We start from the raw sequence: 24,429 nt of genomic DNA on the forward strand, positions 1-24,429 counted from the left end.
AAAATAGAGGGAACATTCAGTTGAAGTCGGAAGTTTACATACACTTAGGTTGGAGTCATTAAAACTCATTTTTCAACAACTCCACAAATTTCTTGTTAACAAACTATAGGTTTTGCAAGTTGGTTAGGACATCTACTTTGTGCATGACACAAGTAAAATTTCCAACAATTGTTTACAGACAGATTAGTTCACTTATAATTCAATGTATCACAATTCCAGTGGGTCAGAAGTTTACATACACTAAGTTGACTGACTTTAAACAGCTTATAAAATGTAAGAAAATTATGTAATGTCTTTAGAAGCTTCTGATAGGCTAATTGAAATCCTTTGAGTCAATTGGAAGTGTACCTGTGAATGTATTTCAAGGCCTACCTTCAAACTCAGTGCCTCTTTGCTTGACATCGTGTGAAAATCAGAAGAAATCAGCCAAGACCTCAGAAATTGTTTTTTTTGACCTACACAAGTCTGGTTCATCTTTGGGAGCAATTTCCAAACGCCTGAAGGTACCACGTTTATCTGTACAAACAATAGTATGCACGTATAAACACCATGGGACCACGCAGCCGTCATACCGCTCGGGAAGGAGACCCATTCTGTCTCCTAGAGAAGAACGTACTTTGGTGCGAATAATGCAAATCAATCCCAGAACAACAACAAAGGACCTTGTGAAGATGCTGGAGGAAACAGGTACAAAAGTACCTATATCCACAGTAAAACGAGTCATATATCGACATAACCTGAAAGGCCTCTCAGCAAGGAAGAAGCCACTGCTCCAAATCCGCCATAAAAATGCCAGGCTACGGTTTGCAACTGCACATGGGACAAAGATTGTACTTTTTTGAGAAATATCCTCTGGTCTGATGAAACAAAAATAGAACTGTTTGGCCATAATGACCATCAGTATGTTAGGAGGAAAAAGGGGGAGGCTTGCAAGCTGAAGAACACAACCCCAACCGTGAAGTACGGTGGTGGCAGCATCATGTTGTGGGGGTGCTTTGTTGCAGGAGGGACAGATGCACTTCACAAAATAGATGGCATCATGATGGCAGGAAAATTATGTGGATATATTGAAGCAACATCTCAAGACATCTTTCAGGAAGTTAAAGCTTGGTCGCAAATTGGTCTTCCAAATGGACAATGACCCCAAGCACACTTCCAAAGCTGTTGCAAAATGGCTTAAGGACAACAAAGTCAAGGTATTGGAGTGGCCATCACAAAGCCCTGACCTCAATCCCATAGAAAATCTGTGGGCAGAACTGAAAAAGCATGTAGGGAGCAAGCAGGGAGGCAGGGGAGCAAGCAGGGAGGCCTACAAACCTGATTCAGTTCCACCAGCTCTGTCAGGAAGAATGGGCCAAAATTCAACCAAATTATTGTGGGAAGCTTGTGGAAGGCTACCCGAAATGTTTGACCCAAGTTAAAAAGTTTAAAGGGAATGCTACCAAATACTAATTGAGTGTATGTAAACATCTGACCCACTGGGAATGTGATGGAAGAAATAAAACCTGAAATAAATCATTCTCTCATCTATTATTTCACATTCTTAAAATAAAGATGTGATCCTAACTGAATTTTTACTAGGATTAAATGTCAGGACTTGTGAAAAACTGCGTTTATATGTATTTGGCCAAGGTGTATGTAAACTTCCGACTTCAACTGTATGTACATACAATAACCTACAAATTGCCCTGGGACCAGGTTGTGAAGGAACACCATGTCTCGTTTGAGATTCCTCACACACACACACACACACTGTTTGGATTGCGAGCGAGAGAAAGAGCAATGACAGCTCATACACCTGCTGCTGTTGACAGTAGTAGATAAGCATGGAATTATCATGACCACCAGTTACATTAACCTCATCTATTCCCAGCCAGATCGCTCAAGATTTTACCATCAAGTAGGCATTGTGGACGAGGGTGGCAGATGGGCCTAATCACGACTCCGGTTTCAACTGCATGTTCAATCCCAGCGGTAGACACTTGTATTAAATGTTTGGGATTTAACCCTATCCCAAATTTGAACCCTTAAAAGGGAGTGTAGCACTTATTTCTCAATGCCAGAAATGCATATAATAGTACCTTAGAGCAGCCCAAGAAAACATTCCCAAATTACTAAATCTTAAATAAATTCTTATGATATGTTGTTCTAAAAGTTGGGTTTGAGGTTCTCAAAATCAGGTCTAGCTAAATCCCACAATACCCCGCAGTCAGCATCAAAGAGTGAATGAAAAACTTAGTAAAAAGTTAAATAAATGTGAGAATGAGGCGGAATTGGTCCCTTGACCACACTTCTAGCCCTATGCCTAACACCAAAAAGCACATTTTTGGTGTGAATTTTTGCAAATATAGACCATTTTAACTTTGTGGCTGTGGTAACTAGTGGAAACCAGGCGATTTGGTCGTCTACTCGTCAATCTGAGGGGCACATTTCATCCCTGAGAACTCCCACGGCTATCAACAATGGAAGGAGTGCATCAGCAAGAAGTTGCTTCTCAAAGTGGATGCTGGCCCTACCATCAATGTGGCTGCTAAAGCATATGAAACAGCCAGCAGCACCAGCAGAGACCAAGCATTATCATGGGCTTCAGTGAACATGGAGGTCAACCGGGTAAGTGAAAGAGCTAGCATGCTACCTCTATGCTAACGTTAGCTGGCTATTGCACATTTAGCTCACGTCTTCCATAAAATAACAATGATAAAATAAACCAAATGTAAACATGTCTGCCAGCTGTTGGTAGTTAGCATATGGGAAAGAGTAGTTTTGGCCGCGACGGATGTCACTGTTACTGTATAGAGCATAGTGGAACCTCCTCAGTGGAGGAAGGGGAGGACTATCCTTCTCAGTGAAATTTCATGAAAATAAAAATTGTGAAACATTAAAATAAGTTATCCTTTTTAAATTAAACTATAGTGAATATATTCATATGTCATCAAATAATTGATTAAAACACTGTTTTGCAATGAAGGTCTATAGTAAATTCAAGAGCACTCTCTGGGTTAGCACCATGGTGTAGCTGGAGGACAGCTAGCTTCCGTTTTCCTCTGGCTACATTGACTTCAATGCAAAACCTAGGAGGCTCATAGGCCACACCCCCTTTCATAGACCTACTGTACATGGTAATTATGACCACTTCTTGAGGGTGACCTCCAATTAATCAAAGCCTTTGTAGTATGAACTGACATGTCTATCCAATCATAGGATTAGGATCAGATAATGAACCTAGTGTTTTGTATTAGGGTTGTGCTGCAGAGCATTATGGGATGGGTGGGCTTGTTGAGTTGGTGACATTATTGGATAGAGATTGAGAGTGAAAAGTAATAGTAGAGCATTTTTAGGATATTATTCAATTCAAATTAGTTTATTCAAATGATAGGAGACGGAGGTAGTATATAAATGGATTTTTGTGTCCAGACAGTGCAATTTATTTAAATAATCAAATGTTATTTGTCACATGCGCCGAATAGAACATGTGTAGACCTTACAGTGAAATAATTACTTACAAGCCCTTAACCAGCGATGGTTTTAAGAAAATACCAACAAAAACAAGTTTTAAAGTAAGAGATGAGAAAAAACAAATAGGCAGCTGTAGATAACAATAGCTGGGCTATATACAGGGGGTACCAGTACAGTCAATGTGTCAATGTGCGGGGGCACTGGTGTCGAGGTAATTGAGATAATTATGTACATGCAGGTAGGCTTGTTAAAGCATAGATAATAACAGAAAGCAGTAGCAACGTGGGGGGGTGCAAATAGTCTGGGTAGCCATTTGATTAGCAGTTCAGGAGTCTTGTGGCTTGGGGGTAGAAGCTGTTAAGAAGCCTCTTGGAACTAGACTTGGCGCTCTGGTACCACTTGCCGTGCATTAGCAGAGAGAACAGTCTATGACTAGAGTGGCTGGAGTCTTTGACGATTTTTAGGGCCTTCCTCTGACACTGCCTGTTATAGAGGTACTGGATGGCAGGAAGCTTGGCACCGGTGATGTACTGGGCCGTACGCACTACCCTCTGTAGTCCTTTGTGGTCAGAGGCTGAGCAGTTGCCATGCCAGGCAGTGATGCTCTTTATTGTGCAGCTGTAAAATCTTTTGAGGATCTGACCCATGCCAAATCTTTTCAGTCTCCTGAGGGGGAAAAGGTTTTGTCGTGCCCTCTTCACGACTGTCTTGGTATGCTTGGAGTATGTTAGTTTGTTGTTGATGTGGACAACAAGGAATTTGAAGCTCTCAACCTGCTCCACTAAAACCCGGTCGATGAGAATGGTGGCATGCTCGGTCCTCTTTTTCCTGTCATCCACAATCAACTCCTTTGTCTTGATCACTTTGAGGGAGAGGTTGTTGTCCTTGCACCACACGGCTTTAGCTTAGTGATGAGTCTTGAGGGCACTATGGTGTTGAACGCTGAGCTGTAGTCAATGAATAGCATTCTCAAAGGTGTTCCTTTTATTCAGGTGGGAAAATGGCAGTGTGGAGTGCAATAGAGATTGCTTCATCTGTGAATCTGTTGGTGCGGTATGCAAATTGGAGTGGGTCTAGAGTTTCTGGGATAATGGTGTTAATGTGAGCTGATGGTGTTGATGTTGACCAGCATTTCAAAGAATTTCATGGCTACAGACTAGAGGTCGACCGATTATGATTTTTCAACACCGATACTGATTATTGGAGGATCAAAAAAAGCCGATGCCGATTATTCGGGCTATTTGTTTTATTTATTTGTAATAATGACAATTACAACATTACTGAATGAACACTTATTTTAACTTAATATAATACATCCATAAAATCAATTCAGCCTCAAATAAATAATGAAACTTGTTCAATTTGGTTTAAATAATGCCAAAATAAAGTGTTGGAGAAGAAAGTAAAAGTGCAATATGTGCCATGTAAGAAAGCTAACGTTTAAGTTCCTTCCTCAGAACATATGAAAGCTGGTGGTTCCTTTTAACATGAGTCTTCAATATTCCCAGGTAAGAAGTTTTAGGTTGTAGTTATTATAGGAATTATAGGACTATTTCTCTCTATACGATTTGTATTTCATATACCTTTGACTATTGGATGTTCTTATAGGCACTTTAGTATTGCCAGTGTAACAGTAAAGCTTCCATCACTCTCCTCGCCGCTACCTGGGCTCGAACCAGGACCACATCGACAACAGCCACCCTCGAAGCAGTGTTACCCATGCAGAGCAAGGGGAACAACTACTCCAAGTCTCAGAGCGAGTGATGTTTGAAACGCTATTAGCGCGCACACCGCTAACTAGCTAGCCCTTTCACATCGGTTACACCAGCCTAATCTCGGGAGTTGATAGGCTTGAAGTCATAAACAGCGCAATGCTTGAAGAGTTGCTGGCAAAACGCACAAAAGTGCTGTTTGAATGAATGCTTACAGGCCTGCTGGTGCCTACCATCGCGCAGTCAGACTGCTCTATCAAATCATAAACTTAATTATAACATAATAACACATAGAAATACGAGCCTTAGGTTATTAATATGGTTGAATTCGGAAACTATCATCTCAAAAACAAAACGTTTATTCTTTTAGTGAAATACGGAACCGTTCCGTATTTTATCTAACAGGTGGCATCCATAAGTCTAAATATTCCTGTTACATTGCACAACCTTCAATGTTATGTCATAATTACGTAAAATTCTGTCAAATTAGTTCGCAATGAGCCAGGCGGCCCAAACTGTTGCATATACCCTGACTCAAACGTGCAATGAACGCAAGACAAGTGACACAGTTTCACCTGTTTAATATTCCCTGCTAACCTGGATTTCTTTTAGTTAAATATGCAGGTTTAAAATTATATACTTCTGTGTATTGATTTTAAGAAAGGCATTGATGTTTATGGTTAGGTACACGTTGGAGCAACGACAGTCCTTTTTCGCGAATGCGCACTGCATTGATTATAGGCAACGCAGGACACGCTAGATAAACTAGTAATATCATCAACCATGTGTAGTTATAACTAATGATTATGATTGATTGATTGTTTTTTATGAGATAAGTTTAATGCTAGCTAGCAACTTACCTTGGCTTCTTACTGCATTCGCATAACAGGCGGGCTCCTCGCGAGGCAGGTGGTTAGAGCATTGGACTAGTTAACCGTAAGGTTGCAAGATTGAATCCCTGAGCTGACAAGGTAAAAATCTGTCATTCTGCCCCTGAACAAGGCAGTTAACCCACCGTTCCTAGGCCGTCATTGAAAATAAGAATATGTTCTTAATTGACTTGCCTAGTTAAATAAAGGTGTAAAAATAAAATAACCGGCGTCGAAAATTACCGATTTCCGATTGTTAGGAAAACTTGATATCGGCCCTAATTAATCGGCCATTACGATCAATCGGTCGACCTCTACTACAGACGTGAGTGCAACGGATCGGTAGTCATTTAGGCAGATTACCTTAGTGTTCTTGGGCACAGGGACAATGGTGGTCTGCTTGCAACATGTTGGTATTACAGACTCAGACAGGGAGAAGTTGAAAATGTCAGTGAAGACACTTGCCAGTTGAGTACACATCCTGGTAATCCGTCTGGCCCAGCGACCTTGTGAATGTTGGCCTGTTTGAAAGGTCTTACTCACATCGGCTGCGGAGAGCGTGATCATACAGTCATCCGGAACTGTTGATGCTCTCATGCATGTTTCAGTGTTACTTGCCTCGAAGCGAGCATATTATTTAGCTCGTCTGGTAGGCTCGTGTCTCTGGGCAGCTCTTGGCTGTGCTTCCCTTTTGGAGTCTGTAATAGTTTACAAGCCCTGCCACATCCGACGAGCAACGGAGCCGGTGTAGTACGATTCGATCTTTGTCCTGTATTGATGCTTTGCTTGTTTGATGGTACGTCGGAGGGTGTAGCGGGATTTCTTATAAGCGTCCGGGTTAGAGTCCTGCTCCTTGAAAGCGGCAGCTCTATCCTTTAGCTCAGTGCGAATGTTGCCTGTAATCCATGGCTTCGTTGGGGTATGTACGTACAGTCACTGTGGGGATGATGTCCTCGATGCACTTATTGATAAAGCCAGTGACTGATGTGGTGTACTCCTCAATGCCATCAGAAGAATCTCGGAACATATTCCAGTCTGTGCTGGCAAAACAGTCCTGTAGTTTAGCATTTGCTTCATCTGACCACTGTTCTATAGACCGAGTCACTGGTGCTTCCTGCTTGAATTGTTGCTTGTATGCAGGAATCAGTAGGCTAGAGTTATGGTCAGATTTGCCAAATGGAGGGTGAGGGAGAGCTTAGTACGCGTCTCTGTGTGTGGAGTAGAGGTGGTCTAGAATTGTTTTACCTCCGGTTGCACATTTAACATGTTGATAGAAATTCGGTAAAACTGATTTAACCTTTCAGGAGCCTCTACCCCGGGTCCGGGAGCACCCCCCCCACACACACTGATTAGCATCGCACAATTAAATAGTAGCATCTAAATATCATTAACCTGTCTAGGATGAGGGTGCCGCTAGCGGCACTCCCCCCCCACCCCCACTGAAAAACCAGTGCCGCGAAAATTCAAAAAAAATATTTTTTTTTAAATATTTAACTTTCACATATTAAAGTCCAATACAGCTAATGAAAGACACAGATCTTGTGAATCCAGCCAACATGTCCGATTTTTAAAATGTTTTACAGGGAAGACACAATATGTAAAGATGTACATCTATTACCTAAAAACACATTAGCATAATCCACCATCTTTTATTTGTCCACCAACACCAGTAGCTATCACCAATTCGGCTAAACTAAGATATTTATAGCCCCTAACCAAGAAAAAAACTCATCAGATGACAGTCTGATAACATATTTATGGTATGGGATAGGTTTTGTTAGAAAAAAGTGCATATTTCAGGTAGATGGCATAGGTTACAATTGCACCCACCGTCACAAATGGACTAGAATAACTACATAGAGCAACGTGTTTACCTACTTACTAATCATCAAACATTTCGTAAAAATACACAGCATACACTAATCGAAAGACACAGATCCTGTGAATACAGACAATATTTCAGATTTTCTAAGTGTCTTACAGCGAAAACACAATAAATCGTTATATTAGCATAGCACATAGCACATAGCAGCCCAGCATTGATTCTAGCCAAAGTGAGCGATAACGTCAACATCGCCAAAAAATATTAATTTTTTCACTAACCTTCTCAGAATTCTTCAGATGACACTCCTGTAACATCATATTACACAATCCATATAGAGTTTGATCGAAAATGTTTATATTTAGCCACCAAAATCATGGTTAGACAATGTGAAATGTAGCCCAGCTGGTGAGAAAATGTCCGTGCGCCATATTAGACAGTGATCTACTCTTATACATAAATACTCATAAAGGTGACTAAAAAATATAGGGTGGACAGGGATTGATAGACAATTTAATTCTTAATACAATCGCGGAATTACATTTTTTAAATTATCCTTACTTTTCAATACAGTTTGCGCCAAGCGAAGCTACGTCAAAAAACATGGCGTCCTAAGCCACTAACATTTTTCGACAGAAACACGATTTATCATAATAAAAATGTCCTACTTTGAGCTGTTCTTCCATCAGTATCTTGGGCAAAGGATCCTTTCTTGGGTCTAATCGTCTTTTGGTGGAAAGCTGTCCTCTTGCCATGTGGAAATGCCAACTGCGTTCGGGATGAACTGGAAGCGTGCCCAGCAATTCACAGCGTTTCAGAAATAAATGTCCCAAAATCGCACTAAACGGATATAAATTGCTATAAAACGCTTTAAATTAACTACCTTATGATGTTTTTAACTCCCATAACGAGTAGAAACATGACCAGAGTAATATTACTCCCTCCACTAATGCTTGGAACAAGTGCGGGTCGATGTCCTCCAGGCGCATTACGCAGCAAGAAAAGAGTTCCTAGCTACAGGGTTTTTTAATTTGTAGTGCAGTGTCCAAAGGAACGCTACTTCCGGTATTTGGTGATTTATAGAGCCAATGATTGCGCAATCGACTCCATTCAAATTGTCACCACTTACTGACATCTAGAGGAAGGCGTGGGCAGTGTTTGTATCTCATAGGATTTACAGAGACTTTTAAAACTGATCTGGAACCAGAGGCCAAGATGTCTAAATCTCACACACTGGGAGGAAAAGTGCTGTAGAATGAGTTCTGTTTCACGCAGAGACATAATTCAAACGGCTATAGAAACTAGAGAGTGTTTTCTATCCAATAATAACAATAATATGCATATTGTATGAGCAAGAATTGAGTACTAGGCAGTTTAATCTGTAGAGAAAATTATGCTAATGCGAAACAGCACCCCCTATAGTTGCAAGAAGTTAAGTTTCCCTGCATTAAAGTCACCGGCTACTAGGAACGCCGCCTCTGGATGAGCGTTTTCCTGTTGGATTTTGGCGGAATAAAGCTCATTTAGTGCAGTTTTAGTTCCAACCTCGCTCTGTGGTGGTATATAGTCAGCTACGTAAAAAAAAATATGAAAACTCTCTGGGTAAATAGTCAGATCTGCATCTTATCATAAGATACTCCACCTCAGGCGAGCAAAACTTTGAGACTTCCTTAGATATCATGCACCAACTGTTGTTTACATAAATGCATAGGCCCCGCCCCGTGTCTTACCAGAGGCTGCTGCTCTGTCTTGCCGATAGAGTGTATAAGCCGCCCGCTCTATGTTCTTAATGTCGTCATTAATCCACGACTCGGTATAGCATAAAATATTACAGTTTTTAATGTCCCATTGGTAGGACATACGTGCTTTCAGTTCATCCCATTTATTTTCTAGCGATTGGACGTTCGCTTGCAGAACAGAGTGCAAGGGCAGATTAGCCACTCGTCGCTTGGTCCTCACAAGGTACCCTGATCTTTTTCCTCTAAATCTATGTTTCCTTCTCCAGCGAATCACAGGGGATCAGGGCCTGTTTGGGTGCCAACAGTATATCCCTTGCGTCCGACACATTGAAGAAAAACTATTTGTCCAGTTTGAGGTGAGCAATCCCAGTTCTGATGTTTAGAAGCTCTTTTCGGTCATAGGAGACAGTAGCAGCAACGTTATGGACAAAACTGGTTACGAACACGGCGAAAAAACAAACAAAATAGCATGATTGGTTGAGGGCCGATAAGACAGCAGCCCTACCCACTGGCGCGAACATGCAGTTTTGCCATCCGAATGGCAGAATGGCCAACGCTACCTATAATGTTGTGGACTTTGTTGAATAACCCCTTTCATTCTCTGGAGTACATGGAAATGGTGTGAATTAAAACCGAGGGTCGACCTCTGCCTGAGAGTAGTTTCATGAAGAAGGATGAAAAGGAGATGGTGTTCAATATCAATTGGTATCAAAAGTATAGCTGGTTAACAGGGATTCTTTCATCAACCCATCTGATTTGCTGGCTTTGCCTGCTTTTTGTAAAGTCTGAATCTTGGGTAACCTGAAGAGCATCGATTGTTTAGCTTAACTATCGGACCTCAGGATAAAACCCAGATGCAGACAGTTCAAAGTAACACAGGTTTTACAAAAACAAGGGGCAGGCAAACAACAGGTCAAGGGCAGGCAGAGGTCAGTAATCCAGGGCAGTGTCACAAGTTACAGAACGGCAGGCAGGCTCAGGGGCAGGGCAGGCAGAATGGTCAAAGCCGGGAAAACTAGAAAACAGGGACGAGAGAAAAATCTGGAGTACCGGAAAAACGCTGGTAGGCTTGATGAGACAAGAGAACTGGCAACAGAAAACACAGGTATAAATGCACAGGGGATGGGGAAAATGGGCGACAACTGAAGGGGGTGGAGACAAGCACTAGACAGGTGAAACAGATCAGGGTGTGGCAGTACCCCCTCAGTACCCCCTCTGGCATCCTACCCGGGCACATATCTGGTTTACCGGGGTGCCGGCGGAGGAACTCAGCGTTGAGGGCTGGGTCCAGGATGTTCCTAGCGGGGACCTAGCACCTCTCCGCTGGACCATAACCCTCCCGGTCAACCAGGTACTAGAATCCCCTGCCCCAAGGTTGAACACTCAGGAGACACCTCACCGTGTATGCAGGATGGCTGTCGATGAGAGGGGGGGTGGGCCTGGAAAGAGGAGACAGAGGGCTGTGAGACAAACTAGCTCTGCCGGTAACATCGGCCGACATCGGCAGTTACATCGGCTCCGAAAAAGGCGAGTTGATAGACCTCGGAGACTCATGGGGGCTGAATTACCGGACAATAACGTCGTCAATATAAAAGGTAAACAAGAAAGACGCGCTCTCGGGATTGCACATGAAAAAGCTCTGTGACACTTTAGGGTCCAGTCATTCAGACTGGTCTTACTCCCTCATTTTTTAGAATACAAGCCTGAAACAATTTCTAAAGACTGTTGACTTCTAGTGGAAGGCATAGGAACTGCAATTTGAGACCTAAGTCAATGGATACTGTAATGGAATTGAATAGAAAACTACAATAATAAAAAATCCTACTTCCTGTATGGATTTTTCTCAGGTTTTCGCCTGCCAAAACAGTTCTGTTATACTCACAGACATTATTTTAACAGTTCTGGAAACGTTAGAGTGTTTTCTATGCAAATCTATAAATTATATGCATATCCTAGCTTCTGGGCCTGAGTAGCAGGCAGTTTACTTTGGGCACGCTTTTCATCCAGAGGTGAAAATAGTGCCCCCTACCCTAGAGCCATTTTGCCACAACTTTGGAAGTATGCTTGGGGTCATTGTCCATTTGGAAGACCCATTTGCGACCAAGCCTTAACTTCCTGACTGATGTCTTGAGCTGTTGCTTCATTATATCCACAGAATTTTCCTGCCTCATGATGCCATCTATTTTGTGAAGTGCACCAGTCCATCCTGCAACAAAGCACCCCCACAACATGATGCTGCCACCCCAGCGCTTCACGGTTGGGATCGTGTGCTTTGGCTTGCAAGCCTCCCCTTTTTCCTCCAAACATAACAATGGTCAATATGGCCAAACAGTTACATCCACAAGTACACCTCCAATTGACTCAAATTATGTCAATTAGCCTATCAGATGCTTCTAAAGCCATTACATAATTTTCAGGATTTTTCCAAGCATTTTAAAGGCACAGTCAACTTATTGTATGTAAACTTCTGACCCACTGGAATTGTGATACAGTGAATTAATCTGTCTGTAAACAATAGTTGGACAAAGTTCGTGCCAAAACTATAGTTTGTTAATAAGAAATTGGTGGTGTGGTTGAAAAATGAATTTTAATGACTGGACTGACTGTTCTCATTGTGTGTGATGTAGATGTGTATGGTGATGCCAAAACAAACATTTTCATCCTGGATGGACAATTTATATTCCATTCTAGGTTTCTGCACCGAGGAGAAACAATCCCACCACTGGGGAAGAGGTGGTAGGAAATGCTCAGGAGGAAGCACAAGAACCTGAGCATGGGGAGGCCAGACACCCTAGACAGTGGGAGAGCTGAGTGTGCCACCCGTCCAATGATGGACACCTTCTTGGAGGAGAGTGGGTTGAGGGAGTAACCCAGACAAATCTATAATTGCGATGAGTCTGGGTTTTATAGCGACCAGATCAGGCAAAGTCCTGGCTCTCCGGGGTGCAAAACATGTGCACTCCTATATGGTAAACAAATCAGAATTTGCTAGAGTATTCTGCTACCTGTACCAGCGCTACTAGGACATGCTGTATGTGGTGGAAGGGTCCTTACCTTCCTGAAGTATCAGCCAGACCGATACAGAAGACTCCCTGTGGTTGCTACATGCCCCAGTGGCAGGAGAGGGGTGAGAAGAGAGGGCATATGAGAATACTGTTGGGCAGCCCTCAGAACAGAGGGCACAGGAGATGGTTGCCATGGATGAGACCATCGATGCCATAGCCTATGCTGAACCCCCCCCCACTGTAACCATTCCTGACAGCTGCATCACCACCACCCGTGGCTCCCAGTGTGCAACACCTGTAGGAGCCGCCAGAGCCCCCAGCTACAGGTGGAGGCCACGTGTATGCTCTCCCGGCCACACGGTCGTCGGTTCCTTAATCCCACCAACACCAGCTTCTCCAAGCCATCGGTGTCGGGTTTTGTCCACCACCACAATGCAAACCAGCCCCCCCCTGTCTGTCAACCCCGAAACGGCCTCCTCTGGACCAACTGCCTCCTCCATCTCCCCTGGTCACCGATACCACAGCAGCCTCATCTGGTGTCCCTGACCACGGCAATTCGAATACAGACACCTCTACAGGTAAATACATGTTAAATTATTTAAAAAATATACTGTTTGTTATGTGTTGTTTAAAAAATGTTTCTCTCTTTACATATCTACAGTCCAAGGCACCAGCCCACAAGGCATGTCCGTCCACCTCCTTAAAACTTCTGCAGCTTCCTCCAGCGGTATTGATGTAAAAAAGTTGAAAACATGACCTTTTCTCTCAACTGCAGCACAGAAAAGGAAGAGAAAAGCTCTACTGGCCACCTGTCACGCCACCCATTGCACCACCCTCAGGTACTTCACAATCTATTTGTTTTTCTCTCTCTGTTGTATCAATTGCTATTGTTGCTGTATTGCAAACCATGTTAATCAATTTGATTGTTTTTAAGTTTTTCAAGTGAAAGAAGACATCACCTGTTGTGCTTGCTGTGGGGAGTATGATCCGTCTGCAAGATCCCCGCAGGAGTGTGAGTCCGAGGTGCCATGGGTGCCCCAGCACTGGTTCCACTGCAGGTGTGTGCACTAGGATCCAGAGGTGGCGGTGGAGCTTGACATTTATCGTGATTTCTGTGATAATATAGAGATAGAGGTTGAAATGTAATTGTATATTTGCTTTGTTTTCATATGCAATTATTTGTAAAAAAAAAATAAAAAAATGTCTAAATTATAATAAACATATTTATTCAACCCTTCTTGTTTATTTCAAACTCCAACACAGTGTTTTCAATGTTTATGTCAAAGCACATCACTGAAATTAAAATGTTATTTGATGTATATTATTCATACTCATTTATATTTTAATATTAATTAAACGTATCTACTTTCTCAAAACATAAGATTAATCTGCAAAACAAATGATGAGACATTATTTGGTTACAACATTGAAAAACATGTCAGTGAAGATCCATTTTTAAGAGTCCACACAAGGGCGCACTAGGCTATGAAAAGTTGACTGGCAAGTAAATTTTTTTCAACTGGAAGGCTAGTCAACTATCTAGTAAACACTTTGGAGACAAGGTTTGTGTCTCTTTTTTGAACAAATGGATATATCTTGTAATTGAATATAATAGGAAGGTGTAACTTGTGACCGTATACCGATAATACGGGACGTATATTTTTGCTAAACCGCTTATCAAAAGGCTGATAATAGTATTTCCACTGAAATGTCAAACATGCTAATTGCTAACCCGTTAGCTAACAGTTTTACGACACCAGTAACAAAACATTGTCGTCTTGATCACAGGATAACACTGTTGAAGGTAATATACAGTGGCAAGAAAAAGTATGTGAAGCATTTGGAATTATCAGGATTTCTGCATAAATGTGTCATCAAATTTGATCTGATCTTCATGTAGGTCACAACAATAGACAAACATTGTGTGCTTAAACTAATAACACACAAATTAATGTACTTTTCTTGTCTATATTGAATACTTCATTTAAACATTTACAGTGTAGGTTGGTAAAATTATCTGACTTCTCCAAAAGCTAATTAGAGTCAGGTGTCAGCTAACCTGGAGTCCAATCAATGAGATGAGATTGGAGATGTTGGTTAGAGCTGCCTTGCCCTATAAAAAACACTCACAAAATTTGAGTTTGCTATTCACAAGAACCATTGTCAGATGTGAACCGTGCATTGAACAAAAGAGATCTAAGATTAAGAATTGTTGCCTTGCATAAAGCTTGAAAAGGTTCCAAAAGTATCTCTAAAACCCTTGATGTTCATCAGTCAAAGGTAAGACAAATTGTCTATAAATGGAGAAAGTTCAGCACTGTTGCTGCTCTCCCTAGGAGTGGCCGTCCTGCAAGAGCACAGCACAGAATGCTCAATTAGGTTTAGAAGAATCCTAGAGTGTCAGCTAAAGATTTAAAGAAATCTCTGGTACATGCTAACATCTCTGTTAACGAGTCTACAATACGTAAAACACTAAACAAGAATGGTGTTCATGGGAGGACACCATGGAAGAAGCCACTGCTGACCCCCAAAACATTCTGCACGTCTGAAATTTAAAGAAGTGCACCTCGATGTTCGACAGCGCTACTGGCAAAATATTCTGTGGACAGATTGTGAGAGCAAAATTGCAAGACTACGTTATAATACTTTTATTGCATCAAATGGTTGTTTTATGCAACAGAATAGAGTATTCTTAACTATTGTATGTATTCTACTGAGGATGGGCCTCTGGGAGAGGATGGGGATGGGGATGGGCCTCTGGGATACAGAGGAGATTTACGATGTCTTTTGGGTGACAAAACCTAAAAAGCATTCCAGAGCATGATTTAATGTTTCTGTTCTATACCGTACCAGGGAGAGATGGTTCCAGTTTGGAGTCGGAGGGCCAGACACTGGTCTCAATACAATGAAAACTGTTGTCACAGCAGATACTGCCTGCTATGTATTATAGATATCTTTCATACAAATCTTAACCTTGTGACAATTCTATATATCTGTTGTTCGTCGTGTAGGTTGAAAGGGGTGTATCTTGGCTATAAAAGACCTTGGTACTTTTGTCTCGGGGCTCTCAACGAATCATTTGACCGTGAATCGTCGACCAGCCATCATTACCGTAGAGCACTCAATCGATTCACTTTATATGTGTGTGACTTGTGTGATAAGTTTGTCTCTCCTCATTTGATAGTAAAGGAATTAACCACCACAAGATGAAACTACAGTTGAGTTGTTTGGAAGGCACACACAACACCATGTGTGGAGGAAAAAAAGTCACAGCACACCAACATCAAAACCTTATCCTAAATGTAAATTATGGTGGAGGGAGCATACTGGTTTGGGGCTGCTTTGCTGCCTCAGGGCCTGCACAGCTTGCTATCATCGACGGAAAAATGTATTCCCAAGTTCATCGAGACATTTTGCAGAAGAATGTTAGGCTATCTGTCCGCCAATTGAAGCTCAACAGAAGTTGGGTGATGCAACAGGACAACGACCCCAAACACAGAAGTGAATCAACAACAGAATGGCTTCAACAGAAGAAAATACGCCTTCTGGAGTGGCCCAGTCAGATTCCTGACCTCAACCCTATTGAGATGCTGTGGCATGACCTCAAGAGAGCAGTTCACATCAGACATCCCAAGAATATTGCTGAACTGAATCAGTTTTGTAAAGAGGAATGGTCCAAATTTCCTCCTGACCGTTGTGCAGGTCTGATCTGCAACTACAGAAAAGGTTTGGTTGAGGTTATTGCTGCCAATGGAGGTTATTAAATCCAAGGGTTCACATACTTTTTCCACCCTGCAGTGTGAATGTTTACACGGTGTGTTCAATAAAGACATGAAAACATATTTTTTGTGTGTTATTAGTTTAAGCAGACTGTGTTTGTCTATAGTTGTGACCTAGATGAAGATCACAACAAATTTTATGATCAATTTATGAAGAAATCCAGGTATTTCCAAAGGGTTCACATACTTTTTCTTGCTACTGTAGTTCTTAAATGTTGTTTTATATGCAAAAATATGGGGCCAGATAGGTGGCAAGCTAAAACCGGGAGAAAATAATTTACTTTCTGTTGCATCTGGTGCTGGCTTGCTAATGTTCACACAATATTATTTCCACATGTAATTGATCAAATGTGTTTTATTCTACACTGAACAAAATATAAGTGCAACATGTAACAATTTCAAAGACTTTACTGAGTTAAAGTTCATATAAGGAAATCTGTCAATTGAAATGAATTCATTAGGCCCTAATATATGGATTACACATGACCGGGAATACAGATATGCATCTGATGGTCACTGATACCGTACAAAACGTAGGGGTGTGGATCAGAAAACCAGTCAGTATCTGGTCTGACCACCATTTTCCTCGTGCAGCACGAAACATCTCCTTCACACGCTGTCGTACACATCGATACCATAGTATCCCAAACATGCTCAATGGGTGTCTGGTGAGTATGCAAGCCATGGAATAACTGGGACATGTTCAGCTTCCAGGAATTGTGTATAGATCCTTGTGACATGGGGCTGTGCATCATCATGCTGAAACAAGAGGTGATGGCGGCGGATGAATTGAATGACAATGGGCCTCAGGATCTTGTCACGGTATCTCTGTGCATTCAAATTGCCATCGATAAAATGCAATTGTGTTTGTTGTCCGTAGCTTATGCCTGCCAATACCATAACCCCACCGCCACCATGGGGCCACTCTGTTCACAACACTGACATCACTAAACCGCTCACCCACACGACGCTACACGCTGTCTGCCTTCTGCCCGAAACAGTTGAAACAAGGGATTCATCCATGAAGAGCACACTTCTCCAGCGTGCCAGTGGCCATCAAACGTGAGCATTTGCCCACATAAGTCAGTTACGACACCAAACTGCACTCAGGTCAATACACTGGTGAGGATGACGAGAATGCAGAGGAGCTAACCAGAGACCGTTTCAGAAAGTTTAGGCAGAAATTCTTTGGTTGTGCAAACCCACACTTTCATCAGCTGTTCAGGTGGCTGGTCTCAGACAATCCCGCAAGTGAAGAAGCCGGATGTGTAGGCCCTGGTCTGGCATGGTTTCACGTGGTCTGCTGTTGTGAGGCCGGTTGGATGTACTGCCAAATTCTCTAAAATGACGGAGGCGGCTCATGGTAGAGAAATAAACATTCAATTCAGTTTATAAATATTGTAAATGTGTAATGTTCTTAATATTGTAGAAAATCCTCACAGCCGTTTTCCATACTAAAAAGTGAATTGCCACTTACAACTTACCATGTAAAGTAGGCTAGAGTAAAAATATATTTCTCCACAGTGTCATAGAAATGACTTCTTCCGTTTGGTGCATTCGGCAGTCTTCGTGGATTTGGTATGCGGGGAGCATAAATTCTACAATTGAAAACTAACAAAGAATGTACCATGTTTGTGCTGATATCATGTTGTGCTACTGCCATGGTGTGTTGTCTTAGGTCTCTCCTTATGTAGTGGTGTGGTGTCTCTCTAGTCGTGATGTGTGTTTTGTCCTTTAATTTTATGTTTAATCCAAGCCCCCGCAGGAAGCCTTTTGCCTCTTGGTATGCCGTTAAGAACAAATTCTTATTTACAATTTACAATTCACAATAACTCATAAATGTTAAATAAAAAAAAAACGGTATATTAATTTATATACAGCACCAACTACATACATCTGTTAAGATCCATTACCTGCTACCTGGACACTAACTCAACTATTCATAATGAATGCGTAATGAATGCGTAAAGTCCTATTACTCCAGATCCGAAGATCGCATGTTCAATCCCAGTGGTAGACACAATTTTTTGTGTACATTTTTTTTAACCCTTTCCCAAAACTTAACGCTTAAAGAGATACTTCGGGATTTTGGCAATAAAGCCATTTCTTTATCTAACTGAACTCGTGGATAACATTTTCATGTCTTTGCAAGCAGTTTGAAGGAAGTTGCTAATTAGTGTTAGCACAGTTGCTAACAAGCATTAGCATGCTATTAGATACCATAGACTTCCAGTCATTGCGCTAACACTAGTTAGCATTGGCTCACGAAACTACCTCTAACTTCCTTCATACTGGATGCAAAGATATAAAAATGGTATCCACAAGTTCATCTGACTTTGGGGTAAGTAGATAAGGGGTCTCCTTGCCAAAATCACAAAATATCCCTTTAACCTTGAAATTTGAAGTTGGGAGCAACTTTAAAGTTTGATGTTTGGTGAAACGTAGTGACACAGAGGAGCAACCCAGGGTGTAAAAAACACTTCAAAATGAAATGTTTGTTGTACCTTCGTCATTTGACGTTTGGAGAAACATGGATAAACATCAGAATCTGAAGCCAAATTGGTAAAACCGTGAGATTTTGTTGCTATACCCCCTGTTTGTGTGTGTGTGTGTGGGCGCGGGCACACTTGTGTGTGTGCGGAGTGCGTGCGTGTCTAACAGATTAGCTGTATGGCTAGGAGGTGGCTGGGGGTAGGTCTGGTCATGGGGACTTGCTTATTGGAGGAGAGCCTTTTCCTCGACACATTCTGACATATTTTGGCCCGGTGTGGTGCAGGTCTCATGCTGTTCTCCCAAATAATTGCCATGCGCAAATATTTCGGCCCATTAAAAAGTGTGACACCCCCTCTCTCGGCCTCTCCACTCCCCTCTCACCCCCTCCACACCCCACCACCCTGTGACCAGATGGTGTGGCAAGCCATTAAGATGCTGTTTAGCTAATTACCAGGGCTTTCTCCATCCTGAACAGGACATCGCCCCGCTCCTCCACCCCAGACACCCTCACCCCTACCTGGGCGCCTGAGGGTGAAAGGTGAGGGTGACGGGGCTGGATGCTGAGCCAAGGGAAAATTTCCAACATCTAGTGGAGGCTGTTATAGCAGCAAAGGGGGGACCATCTCCATATTAATGCCCATGATTTTGGATTGAGATATCCGCATACTTTTGGTCATGTAGTATAGATAATTCCCAGATCAGTGGAGGACAAGCTGTGCTTAGAGTTGAAGAGACAGACACACACAAACACACTCACTCGCATGCACAAACGCATGCATGCACGCGCGCACACACACACACACACACACACACACACACACACACACACACACACACACACACACACACACACACACACACACACACCATCATGTGCTCAGTGATGGGGAACTCCACACAGGGCTGTCAAAATGATGATACTAGACACAGTGACGCCAACAATGCTGACATTTTGCACTGTAGTCAACAATAAAGTCACTGTTCATTAACTGTATTGAGCTCTGGCTGATGGTGGAAACACACACACATATACACATACACACAAAGACCCCCCCCCCCCCCCAACCCACACACACACACACACACACACACACATACCTTGCTCCCAGCTATATTCACTGAGGACATGACCCCGTCTTGGGGACAGACATCCCCCCAACCCACCCCTCACCCTCATGAGAGACCTCTCTCATTTAAAACCAGGCCAAGAGGGTTGCACTGATTTGAAGCCAAAATGAAAAAGGAGGGGAGGGGGTAACAAACCCGAATTTCTGCATGCCCTAATGAACGTGACCTTTAGCTGATATTTACATGTTAGGCATGATGCTGAATTAGCATGCAGAACACTAAGCTTAGATTAAATATAGTTTAGCAATTACACACAATCAATCATGTAAAGATATATTGCAGGTGACCTATGCAGCTTAGACAAGAAAAAACACTTATCCAGAATGCTCCCAACATTCATTCAAATGTTACACACTCCTGTTATTTGCATACTGGTGGAGCAGAGCAGCGCACATCACTGTAGTACATCACTGTAGGCTATCTTTCTGTGAGAAACTTCAAAATGGTTCTGTGTTTTGTGTTCGAAATTGCTCGCTGGCAAGATGTTAAATATCTATCAGGGGCTATTTTCAATTTCCCATCTCACACTGTCAAAGGCAGCTCACCACGTTGACCATAACATATGTGTTTATTGTACATCAGTCCGCTTTCGCTGTTGCTGCCTGAGATGGGGAAACACCTGTGTGTGTGTGTGTGTGTGTGTGTGTGTGTGTGTGTGTGTGTGTGTGTGTGTGTGTGTGTGTGTGTGTGTGTGTGTGTGTGTGTGTGTGTGTGTGTGTGCGTGCGTACACATGCGCGTGTGTGTGTGTTTCATGTGCATGCATGTATGTGTGTATGCGTACGTGGTGAGTGTATTCCCTCAAATTAATTCCCTGGAGAGCATGGTTCGTGTAGACACCTGATGATGAGATTGTCAGCACCGCTAAGCCGATGCGATCATCATTACCAGCCTGAATGGAGACATCACCTGACTGAGTGACAGGCAGACAGGTACAGGCCATAGAAACACTTACTTCTGCAGGTTTCAATACAGACTGTGTGGTACAATACTGTCCCACAAGAGGACTGCTCCACCTATCTGTCAAGCTCTTACTGATGGGAATCACTGGCTCAATAGCACTGAGTGACGTGAATCAGGATGAATCAGAATTACACAGCTTTATGTGAATAAAGCAATGTTTATTTATGTAGACATGTATAGTAGCTATATGGATTTTGTCTCAGGTTCATAAACAGTCAATAGACTATCCAGGTGCCATAGTTGAGATGAGCTCCATTTAATTCACCGGAGTGGACTGTGTGAGTGAATTTGCATGTTGCTGCTACGATAGAAATGTCAGGTCACTAATTGCCAGTGTCTGGGCCATTTTATGTGGTCATACCTGCAGCACAACGAGTCATGGTTAGACTTAATTGATTTTCTCCCCTAGCTCAGCTCAAAAAAGGAGAAAGATTACAGTTGGTTGTCGGGCTCGTTGACATCATTGACATTTTAAATGGGAAAATCAAACGTGGGTGTACTCTGTAACTCTGGAGTGTGTTGCTAAAACTCATGTTATTCAGCCAGGAGTTCCGTCTGGCATCATAAAGATAATATGGAGTATGTAGTAAACAACTGCCAAGGTTTAATAAGGCTTTTGTAAACAGTGAACAGTGGCAAAATACATCCAGCTATTACAAAACGCTTACACTACACGCATTCATTCAGCCATTCATTAATTAGTCAATACCAGATGAGGCAACAATTAGGGAAAGTGACAAATGGGGCTTCACTAATTTCCTACCAAAACCATGCTGCCCCCACCCGCTCCTTTCTCTCCTCAACTCTTTCTTCTACTTTGCTCTCCTCCTGTGTACACTCCCCCTTGTAAGCGCTCTTTGTATCCAGCACCCCAGCACGTCTCCCAGGTGTCGGGAGTGTGTGTGTGTGTGTGTGTGTGTGTGTGTGTGTGTGTGTGTGTGTGTGTGTGTGTGTGTGTGTGTGTGTGTGTGTGTGTGTGTGTGTGTGTGTGTGTGTGTGTGTGTGTGTGTGTGTGTGTGTGTGTGTGTGTGTGTATCCCTGTATAAGGTGGTGTGGAGCTGAGTTGAGGGCCCATCTGTAGCAGCCTCCTGAGCCTCTGGAGAGAGCCCACAAAGGCTTCTAATTATTCCTGACCTTCTGGCTCCTCTCTCTGCCTCTCACACCCAGGCCCCCGCTGCTCCACTACTCAGGTCCCCTTCCTTTGCCTTACTGTGCCTGGCTGTTTGTCCCCGATCAGCTTGTAAAAATAACCCCACGCTTGGCTCCATCCCTTAATTGGTGACATTTCACAGAGACAAAGCCTCTATGTTTGGCACATGACGTTTCCTTCAAGGTCAGTCAAGGAGAAGGGCTGTTCTGGCTGGATGAATGCACCTGTATGGCAGACAGGGTGGCGTGTGGACCAGGATGGCTGTGTCCCAAATGGTGCCCTATTCCCTATATAGTGCACTACTTTTGACCAGAACCCTATGGTTCCTGGTCAACCCTGGTTAAAAGTAGTGCACGAGAATAGGGTTTAATTTGGGATTTAGGAGGGGTGTTTTGTATCAAATTCTTTTGATGGCGGCTCATTGTTTCATCATGCTGTTTCTTTAGAGGACGAGGGTGAAGCTTAGCCTGTCATTAAGACCCAGCAGAGAGATAATTACTGTTGATTTATGCACTTATTTTTCTGGATTGTGAAGATGATTAAAATGGGTTTTGAAAAGCATGAGGGGCCCCCAACAGCGTTACTGTAGGATAATATATCTATCAAACAACAATTCCACCAGCGATTGCATTGAGAATGATTTTTCAATAAAATATGTGAATATCTGAATTCAAATTTATTGAAATATGTATTTGTAAATTGCATATTAAAATGTTCACTGTTTCTCCGTTTGGTAATACTGTATAAATATTAGCTTATCAAATACAATAGACCTACTGGGGACACAGCTAATAACTCCACCTGTGTGGTGTTGTGTTGATGGTCTTAGCAGCTTCCTCAGTGTCAAATGGTTACGGAGCCAGAAATGTGTCTTTGTTTTCTGGATCAGTTGGGAGAGAGTTAGACACACAAACACGCTCGCACGCACACATGGAAGTACATACACACACACACAAACACACACACGTACACGCACGCACACTAATTCTTCCATTGTTCTCTGTATCACACCACCACAGCCAAAGTGTTAGGATACAAGTGAGTGCTGGGCCAAACATGGTTTTATCTGAATGGATGCTGAGTGGAGGTATTGATGCTGAATGGAGGTATTTTGTTATCTCAAGTGGATACCGTTATTCTCATGACATATTTTCACACACCACAGCTGTTGCTGTTACATATTCAGCAAGCATATTCATCAAAGGATTTAAAGATCAGCCCTCACCTTTTTTACAGAAACAGACATCTCTTCAGATGGCGTAAGCCTTGGTTACATTAGTTACATATGTTTGCTTATTACAGCAAACTTTTGAAAAGTCGTGTTAGCCGACATTCCATGGAGCAATCACGCTGCTTCCCACATATACAGACATATGCCATAAACAATATTACAGCTTGGTAATGATCTGAATAGCTCAGAAAATGTATAATAATGATTATAAAATAATCTCGTTCTCTCTTTTCTTGTCAGTGAGTTGATTTATGGTCTTTATGGGAACCACAAAGTGAACCACGTTCTTTCTCTACGCCCTACCGCTGCCATTTTCTCTGTGGGTGTTTTTGTTTTGTTTCGTGGTCACGGTTGAAAGGGAACTGAACACGGGTGGTGATTAAGATTCAGACTTATTGAATTTCACACTTCTCAAATGTAGATGTATTGCCCTGTAAGAGGTGGCCTGGCTGTCTGGATGCTTTGTTTCTTTACTGAGGATGTTGAACCAACAAATAATGATTAGCAGGTAGAATAACTCTCCTAATCAGCCTTGAAAAGTACCCTAGGAAGTCATATAGGAGGAGAAGCTTGTAGGTTGCCTATATATTCACTGCCTTAGACCAGTGTATCCCAACCCTGGTATTCATGTACCCCTAACAGTACATATTTTTATTGTTACTCTGGACAAGCACCCCTGATTCCTCTTGTCAACTAATCATCAAAACCTCACTTAGTTAAATGAGGTGTGTTTGTCAAGGGCTACAATGAAACTGTGTACTGTTGGGGGTACTTGATGACCAGGGCTGGGAAACACTGCTTAGACTATTTATTAGACCTGCTGCAGCAATTTACTTTTCCTAAGCGGAAAATAACATCACCTACCACTGTGATTTGCGTGTGCCATGTCCAACAAATTATGAATTAGATCGGGCTGGGCAGCATCTATCAATGATAATCATCCTATCTGTAAAAAATGTCTAACTTAAACCTCCTCCTAATGGCATTACCTTGGAGACCATAATTGTATAGTTTCAGGAGGAGGAGGCGGAATTAGACATGGGATTGAGGGTTGTGACGTGTTTTAGAAGCAATTCAATGAACA

The sequence above is a fragment of the Salvelinus fontinalis genome, chromosome 7 (genome assembly GCF_029448725.1).
Source record: "Salvelinus fontinalis isolate EN_2023a chromosome 7, ASM2944872v1, whole genome shotgun sequence".
Lineage (NCBI taxonomy): Eukaryota > Metazoa > Chordata > Actinopteri > Salmoniformes > Salmonidae > Salvelinus > Salvelinus fontinalis.